The following is a 9,667-nucleotide window of genomic DNA, read 5'->3' on the forward strand; positions in this document are numbered from 1 at the left end:
GATAAACTCGCCAGTAACTCTCTCCTTATTGAGCAGCCTCCTTTAGCAACTGTGCATTTGTCAGTCCAACCAAATACTCGGTATCTTCCACCTCAGAGATGCAGAAGTCAGGCTGGATTTCCCATCTTCGAGCTTTGTGGGATTGGATGCTGGAACTTACTGGCAGGGAATTCTCTTATGGCTTCAGTGGATTTGAGCCATGGATAAAGGTCACTACACACCTTCATAGTCCGGAGTCTGCTCTCTGGCTCTGAGGTTGATAGACTTGGCACTCGTCACACCCGTGTGCCTACATCTCCCATGTCAGGTGCCTTTCAAAGCAGGCTGGCTACATCTGACCTGTCTGGTGGAGGTAGTCCTGGACCTCCACTGGCTGCCCAAAAACCTTTTGAGAGCAGGGATAGGCAGCTGTGGGACACCTGGCACAATGCAGTTTACTTGCACAGGCATTACCCAACACGTTCCATTGCAGTGAGGATAAAAGCTGACTGGGACAGAAGGAGACTGAGGAGAAGCAGAAAAGGAGACCGATCTGGGGCTGAGAGAGAAAGCCAGAGAGTGAAATGGAAGATGGGAAGTCCTGAGATTGTATGAGGAACGGAGCTGCAACAGAGATGGACTTGGCAAAGAGACTGGAAGAAGGGAATGGCGAAGGACACAGATCAGTTAAGGATGGAAAAAAAGGAAATGTTAGTCATGAGGGAAGGGGAAGCTGAAGTGGGTTACTAAGCCAAGTCTTCCACAAGAATAGGGTTAGGACAAAAATTGTCTAAAACAAGTCAGGAGTCTGGGCTGGAACCCAGGATCCCTTTTTCAGTGTTTCTCAGTTGTCATTTAACTTCTACAAAATTCTTTGGCAGATCATATCTCATCTTCTTTGTGTGCTGGTCTATAAAGAGAGTAACTGGCTACCGGTATCAGTTATCCTTCCAGCCCTTGTCACTGAAATCTGCAGCAGGTCTACAGGCTCCAATTCTGAACCACATGAAGGGGCAATGGACTCCTCCACAAAGATGTGGGAGATGATACAAACCAAGTTTCAATGAAAGCTCACTATTCAGAGTTAGAAAGCAAGGTATGAAGAATATAGGAAACAAAAGTAGCCTTTCTGACTCAGATTCCTACATTGTGTATATGTGTTATGAGAGGAGATACGTGCTTATGTCAGATCTGCTTTTCCTAAACAATGTATTTTTAGTGCATGGGACTGATTCAGGAATCAGTGAGTTGTATGGCAAAGGCAACTTGATAGATTTGACTTAAATTTAGAAAATGGGAGTTTGGATAGGGTATAAATGAGACAAAGGATTAAAGAGAGACAGTATATTCTCCTTTATCAGAAAAAGTTAAAATAAGATGGGCATATGGCTCTTTTTCCTCTTGCCCAAATGGTCAACACATTCAAAGAGAGTGTTAGAGGTACAGATTCAGTTCCTCTGGTTTAAGCCCACATCCAAGCCCACGTCTTAAGAAATGATGAAAGAATTCCCAAACCCTTCTGCCCATCACTTCAAAGGGATATTTGGACAGTTCAGTGATGCAGATATCCCTATCTTTCAGCAGATCAGAGTTAAAAAAATTGAGTTCCAAGTCTGCCGTAGTGTGTTCTGGGGTTGAAGCATTGTCGGTTACTTTTCTGAGAACTGTTTGTGTGGAATGATCTCAGGTCTAGAACAGTTACCTGCTTCAAGCTTTCTCTGAAGCAGAGGCAGCAAAGGAAACTTATTTTAGCTGAGAAGGATGGTCAGCTTTGCCTTTTGTTGCTCATACAGCGATCAGAAGTCTTCTGGGGAGCGAACTCAACTTCTCATATTTGCAGATTATAAACTACAGGACACACAGGCTGTCACAGGAGACCAGGACTCCACCAGGCACATACTCTAACAGAAGGTTAGACTCATGCTTGGTTTAAGGTTTGTGTTTGCAGTCAGTTATCAGCGTTCCTCTAAGTGTGTGTTGGATACATACCTGTAAACATCATAGAATAGTCTAGGTTGGAAGGGACCTTTAAGATCATCTAGTCCAACCATCAACCTAACTCTGATAAAAAAACATCATCACTAAACCATGTCTCTAAGCACTATATCAACCCATGTTTTGAATACCTGCAGGGTTGGTGCCTCAACCACGTCCCTGGGCAGCCCATTCCAATGCTTAATAACCCTTTCAGTGTAAAATTTTTTCCTAATATCCAATCTGAACCTCCCCTGGCACAACTTGAGGCCATCGTACTCTTGAAGCAGAGGTGTGCTTGCTATGTAGGTACCAACAAGGAACAAATAAAAGAGTATCAAAAAGTAGCTTTTCACTGTCAAAACTAAAATGCATGAGAGCCTGTCCCTAGAGAAATACAGTACACCTGAGAAATGTCAAAAGATTTTTAAGTCCTTGACTTCTACATGCCTTCAGGTCAGGCCATAGCACAGCAAAAATTTTGAACACTGACAAATTTCAGTTTTGGGCCAGAGGTCTTAAGTCCACTTGTGTCTTGAGCCCTGTATCAATACGTGGGTCAACGTTAACTTAATCCAAATATTTACTGAACACAGAGAAAAGGAAGCACAATGACAAGAAGGCACTGAAAACTATTAAGCAAATGTGAAGCATTATCAGATGTTTTGAAAAGCAGCTACGCAATGGCTATGAATTATTTAAATAAAGGTGACCACATGGCAGAGTCCCCAAATTACAGTATTAATTACAGAAGCAGCAGTCTGACACCAAAACATTTTACACTAACCGAAGAATTCTATAGAAATGTCAGTGGCAGTGATGGGAAACATAACTCATTTAGAATTGCCAGAAATCAGATCCTTTAGAAGTGAAGAACACATCTGATAGAAATCTGTAGCTGTCAGATCAGAGATGCCCTGTCTTCATATCAAATGTGTATCCTGACAATCATTCACGTCCTGATCTTCCCCAAGCTTTTGCCTTAAGAGTTAGCTGTTCTTGTTAAATCCATACTTTTGTAGATACTTACTAGTTACCCAGTTTAGTTTATTTCCAAGTTTAACTTATTACCTATTATTACCATTACCAGCCATTACTCCTACTATCTGTAGCTATCTGAGCCAATGGGAAGTTTGGAATCGTGTATCTTGATTTTCCCACGAAGATCACATCAGGTGACAGAGGTTTTGGACCAGACCCAAGAAGTGACTTCAGAAGTTAAGCATCAGGTTCCCCGGGTGCTGACGTTTCAGGTTATTGGAACCCAGAATCCTGAACAAGGCACCTTTTACCTGTGTGAAATACTACACGTCCCGGGCCAACCTGCTGGCTTCGATCGGAGTTGTCTAACGTCAGCCTGTTCAGGGTTGATCTGAACCTGGGGGGGAGGTCTCTCTCTGCTCATTGCACAGCCCAGAACCCTTTTCTTAGGGCAGGGAGGAGTAGGTGCCTTTCAGAAAATTGGTCTAAGCTTTTCACTTCGGAGAGCAGGAGCCTGCGTTGTGGTCTACCAACTGGGAGCTGGGATTGTTCAGCCTGGAGAAGAGGAGGCTCCGGGGAGACCTTATAGCGGCCTTTCAATGCCTGAAGGGTGCCTATAGAAGAGCTGGGGAGGGACTCTTTGCCAGGAAGGGTAATGATAGGACAAGGGGAAACGGTTTTAAATTGGAAGAAAAAAGATTCAGATTAGATCTCAGGAAGAAATTTTTTACTATGAGGGTGGTGAGACACTGGAACAGGTTGCCCAGGGAAGTTGTGGATGCCCCATCCCTGGAAGTGTTCAAGGCCAGGCTGGATGGGGCTTTGAGCAACCTGCTCCAGTGGGAGGTGTCCCTGCCCATGGCAGGGGGGTTGGAACCCGATGATCTTTGAGGTCCCTTCCAACCCAAACCATTCTATGATTCTATGATTCTATAACTCAAATCTGTATCTAAGAAATGGGAGACCAAGAGCAGATTCCCACACTGGAGGGAGATCAAACCCGTATGTCCCACGGGGTGTTCTCTAACCCCTTTCTGCTTAAGATGTTCCACTGTGCACTCATGTGCATAAAGCCCAACAGGGAAACAAAACTCCCCCTCATTTATCATGGCACTTAACCTGCGGCTGAGGAGGAACTGAGTTCCAGCCCTTCTTCTGGGGATATTTCCTGTCTGTGTACTATGTATTTACTCTGCTTACCTAAGGTATCAGGTGATTGATTTTTTGAGAGCACTGCTCTCCTCTGTGTGCCCTCGGTCCCAGCATATCTCACCTGTTGCACAGCCATCCCAGAGTCAGTGGAAGATTCTCCCAGGTACCATTTCAGAATCAGCTGTGCTGGTTTAATTGCGCAAAGCCATAAGGAGGAACATTCCTGCTCCCTCTACGTCTGTTCTGGGGCTGCTGGGAGGCTCCCTCAGGCCAGTTCATCTCACTGGAATGGGCAGGATGCCATCTTCCACTTGTTTGGGTTTTTGTTTTTTTTTCCCTTTCTTTCCTTCTGAGATAGCTTTCTGCCATTTCAGTGATTTCAGATGACTCAGTGAGTGGCCCAGCAGGCGCAGGGTGCAGCAGCAAAAGGCAGACTTCCCCTTTTGACAGCTGTGAACTCACCACAAGCTTGAAGAATGACTTGCCACCTGGAGGCTAGGACAGTTAGTTCTAAGGTAGGAAATGGAAAGTACGTTTTCTGTCACAACTCTAGTAGTTAACTCAATATCCCTAATTGGGTTCAGTGACACTGCAGCACTGTCACAAAGCAGGGTAACTCTTAAATGACTAATAACACAGCTTTAACCAGTTATAATCTATACAAATACTCAGAGATCACTACTGTGAAGTGTAAGCAGCCAACGATAGAAGAAAGCCCCAGTTCATTCTGCAGAGTTATGTTCAGTAATACATCGATTTACAACTCAAAGCCTCTGTGCAGACCCTTCCACCACCACCAGTCCAGAGAAGCCCAAGTTAGGTTTTCATCACGGGAAATAAAATTGTATTAATATGTATAAGCACCACGATATCTCCAAGCCATTGAATAATCCCAGCCAGTACTTAACTTGAATCCTCTGTGAACATTTAAGGCTCTGGAGACCTATCCATAATTATTTATGTACCTATTGTCCAAGTGTTCCTTGAGTTCACAGTCATAATGCTGACTGCAAACTAAAAATAGTCGAAATGGAGAGACAGGCAAAGACAGAAGGCTGCAATGAAGTTTCTGTATCTCAGTGTTTATTACTTAAAATAACATCTAACCTTATTTATGATCCGTGTATGTTTCTTAGGGATGCAGTGGCATGTCTGTTGGAGCTCAAGGGGCATGAATTAAAGAAGCGTTCCAGCATTGCTGAAGGCTGCACCCTGGCAGCTGAACCGTAAGTTATCTACCTCTTCGGGGTAGGGATCCAGAGGTTAAGAATTGGATGCTACTACGTCGTGCCTATTGTGTTAGCCAACGGCACATGAGGGAGCCTTGAGCACACTAGCCCAAGGGGTCATCGAGGCTCAGGGGAGAAGCTACAGACAAACCTTTGTTTCTTACTGGAAAAAGAGATGGTGTTTTTATATGACCTAGCTTAAGTAATAGTTGTGAGATCATAGCTGAGGGGTGTGCTCAAATATGATTTCATTTAATAGATCCATCAGAAAAGAGCGAGCTAACTAGCCCCATTTTCCTGGATATTTTTTAATCCATTTTTCTTCATACTGTTCATCGATCTGTTCAACTGCCCTAAATGCATAATTAGATATTTCCCTGGTGTAAAAAAAAAAACAAACAAAACAAACCAATAAACTTTTCCAGCCCTGCTTGCTGGGTGCAGTCTTCCAAGCAGCTGTAGCCTTTTGCAAGTAATAGTGAATCAGTCTGCAAGTTGTCTGTCTATCTGCCACATTCTTAATAATACACACGTAAGACACACACAGCCTTAATATGTGCCTGTTAGTGCAAAGAGTAGATCTTTTTTTGCTAAAGCAGTGTCCACAACGTCTGCCTGTCTCTAGGAGGAGATGAACTCTTGCTGGATGTGGAATCCACTGGTAACAGCACTCCATACCTGATAAATGTGGGACACCCATTTTAAAAGAAAAAAATTAAGCCATCTAGCCCCTTTCCGACCAGCAGCCAGTTCAGCAGTAGCTCTCCTGTGCACTGTAAATGCATGACTGCAGTTATTAGAAATAATCTGATTTACTTGAGGTGAAGAGGTGAGGGTGACAGAGCCCTGGAACAGGCTGCCCAGGGAGGTTGTGGAGTCCCCTTCTTTGGAGATTTTCAAGACCCGCCTGGATGCAGTCCTGAGTAACATGCTCTGACAAGCTCTGGGTGGTCCTGCTTTAGCAGGGGAGTTGGACTAGATGATCTCTATGGTCCCTTCCAACTCCAAAAATTCAGTGAAATTCAGTGAAAGAGCAGCCAGCAAGCTGCAGCAGCACAGGGTGTGGGTCAGAGGAGCACGTTGGCCAACTGCAAGGTAAGCTTTATCACAGCAGTTCACCAGGCCCAGGGGAAACGCTTCCAGCTTCTCTTGAGGAAGGCCACGCCAGCAGGGAGTGCTCCTCTTTGGACTTCCTGCAGCTCCCAGGTATTGCATTATGGCCTCTTAATTCTCAGACCTTTTCTAAGGACATAGCCTACCATCAGTGAGCAGTATTCAGTCGTAAGCTCTCTGACAGGCGTGGGCACCTATCCTTTCCCTGCATTTCCTCTACCAGTCTTCCCAGCACCCCTGTGCAAGCAGCAAATTATATAAATAACTTACTTATTCTCACAGTCTATTTCTACATGTCCTTAGTGTTCAAAGAACAGCTGCAGACCAGACAAACATCCTCCCGAAATGGCTTAGCCACAGGTGATCCTTCTTACCTACATGACCTTAACTCCTCCTCAAGTCCATCCATGCCTTTGCATCGGTCAGGCTCTGCTGTCCTTGGCTCTTCTGCTGTGTTCTGCTGTCAAAATCACTTTCCTCCTTTGAACTTCCAGCAATTTGTTGTTTTAGCAGAGTGAACTTCAATATCTAGACTGAATCCAAGCCTTTGTTGCTGGCATGTTCTATACAATATTCTTTAAGAATGAGGTGACATTAACTCTGGAATTCCCATCTGGTTTTTGCCATGTACTAATGTTTCATCTGGGTTTATTCTGAAGCTGTATAAAGATCCTGTTACAAAACAAAGGGAAATATTGAGTGTCAGCTTTTGGACTGGAGATCAGAAGAGCTGTTTGAACCACAGGATGATGAAGAATCATTGAATTCTGCAAACAGTTTTGGCAAATTCACTTTGCATGGCCTTTGGAAAGCAGCCGTCCACATGTGGGACAAATCTTTATCTTCCTATCTTTGTAGAGTACAGAAAGGTTTAGCTAATGATGTCAAGGACAGGCTTCACCCTGTAGCCACATTACAACCTCAGTTGCACGGGCTGTCATAAACTACCCCACTGCAAACTCTCAATCATCTGCCGTCAAACCAAGAACTGGGTCAAAACCACAAGGAATTTCTAACTCTTTTTTGGCTGACTAGGCCTGATGCCATTTAAGGTCTCAACAGCAGAACTGCTGATAACTTTCGTGTCTTGTTGCCAAAAAAACAAACAAAAAAAAAACCCAAAACCATATCCGTGGCCATCTTCCAGTCTTTAAGCCAAGTCATAAGTTTTGGAAACAGTGTCTGCTCAACTGTCGACTGTGTCAGCTCTTTGGTCGTTTTACAAGTCTGGCTAGATTCTGCCTGGTAGAAGGTTTCGTGATAGCAAGAGCTTAAGCACAGATGAGTTTGGAACAACTGTTACTGTTTCTTAATCAAACAATAAAATTCTGGTCTCACAAAAATGTTTTCCGATGTTATGTCTAATTTTACCGTTCTTAACAATTTATTTTCTCAATAAAATGTTTCATGAGAACAGGAACAGAAGAAAAATAACCAGTTTTCTGCAGAAGTACTGCAATGGGACTAAAAAACGGACCAATTATTCTCATAAAGGAGACAGCAAGCAATTTCATTCCAATATTTGCTAGAAAGCTAGAAAAAAGAAAAAAAGAGAATGGTTGACTGCACAAGAATATATTAGATTTAAGCAACTTCTGTGTGCGCTATTCATGTTTCTGTGCATTGCCTCAACTTCCATGATACTTCTGAAATTTTGGGACCCACACCCCTAGCTGCATATGGTGCAAGTGATCCCGTGGCAAAATAAATCTGGACCTTTTCAGTTCATTTATCAAATTAATTTATTATTTGGAAAAACTCTTTGCCAAAATAAATAAATACAGCTAGACAACTTACTAGAGCTATTCATCTTTAAGTGGTAAACAAGGAATAGGGAATGTTGCCGTTTGTCAGACCCTGCAGAAATACTGCAGAGTGGAGATGTTATTCACCATTTTGCCTGTGTGGGGGATGTTTGTCTTCCACATACTTGCCAGCATCTTCCCAAGCCTCATTCTAACCAAGGAAGAGCTAACTTCATGTCCTGGATGTCGCCTTCTCCAGACAATAGAAGAGGATCATGGTAAAATCCCAAATACAGGGTCACTGCTCAGGTACCATAGAAATTAATTGCACCTGAACATTCACTCAAAGGAGGGAGAACAGGGTTGCATCTTGCACTGAGAAAACTGGAAGAAGGAAAATCTGCTGCAAGGCCTGCTCCATTCCCTGAAACCATGGACGCTCTGCCTCCGATACTGAAACAGTTTCGGAGAAAGTCGCGAGGGAAGGTTGATCTCGCTGAGTTCACCCTCCCCCATCACGAAGGAATTTCAGCAGTGGCTTGAACAGACCTGCATGTTTAAGGCAATCTAATTTCACATGTACTGATTTCTCTGGGTTGTAAAATAATGAAGCATTCTTTCTATTCCTGGCTACTTCTGATTTACTCAAGATTATACAGCACATCAGTCTAGCCCTAATCTCGAAGATGGGCTTGATAATTTCTTTACCCTCAAAAAACCCCTACTGAATTTTCCAGTGGTAGAGCAGAAGATTTTAATATGTTAGAACAGCAAACATTCATGGTGGGGGTATGAAATGATTTTGTTGATTATCTGGGACCCCAGTTACCCTGCCTGCAGGCTGCACTAAAAATCTTGGGGTTTTAGCTCCTTTCCTCCTAAGATGTTCTCTATTAATGCCAGCATTTATGCATATAGTGCTGTAGGTGTGCAGTCAACACTGAGCAATTACATTCCCTGCTTTGAAGAAGTTTCATTATGCACAGCGAGTACTTTGGGGAGAACACCATCTTTGCTACAAAGTTCAAATCTAGTGCATCGTACAGTTGCACAAGTTCAAGCAATGGTGTGCAAGAGCTTTTCTTTTTTTCCATCAAGCAAGATTTTGGGGAAACCATTTGCAGAGTGGTTGTACGTAAAGTCACTACTAAACTCAGTCAGGTATTTAAGAATTAGGGAAAGTTAGCAAGTGTGTAGACTGCTATTCTCAGCTGTGCCTGGATAATAACTTACAAGGACCCCAAAAGCTTCTTAGGAACCTCACATTCCTAGCTCTGCAAAAGTTTCATTCTTTCCATGTTTCTTCTGCAGACTTCTCAACGTTTTGCCCCTTATTTAATCTGCATTTATACTCCCTCTGAATTCCATACAGTCCTTCTAGATAGTGCAGTGTCCTGTATAGATTAATTCTATAGATCAAAATGAGCAGTGCACCTCAGATGGCTGTTGCCTTTGTAGACAGTAAGACACTAAGAACTTCAAAATACCTTGGCT

At 43.3% G+C, this 9,667-nt stretch overlaps 1 long non-coding RNA gene across 1 annotated transcript; it reads left to right on the forward strand.

Annotated features, from left to right (window-relative positions):
- The first annotated feature begins 3,790 nt into the window (after positions 1-3,790).
- Positions 3,791-5,710, forward strand: LOC106902414. The gene is made up of 2 exons (XR_001414492.1): positions 3,791-4,601; positions 5,223-5,710. It is a non-coding gene; the product is annotated as an uncharacterized LOC106902414 (long non-coding RNA).
- Positions 5,711-9,667: the final 3,957 nt, after the last annotated feature.

This window comes from Calidris pugnax, unplaced genomic scaffold (assembly GCF_001431845.1).
Source record: "Calidris pugnax isolate Ruff unplaced genomic scaffold, ASM143184v1 scaffold20, whole genome shotgun sequence".
NCBI classification, from domain to species: domain Eukaryota; kingdom Metazoa; phylum Chordata; class Aves; order Charadriiformes; family Scolopacidae; genus Calidris; species Calidris pugnax.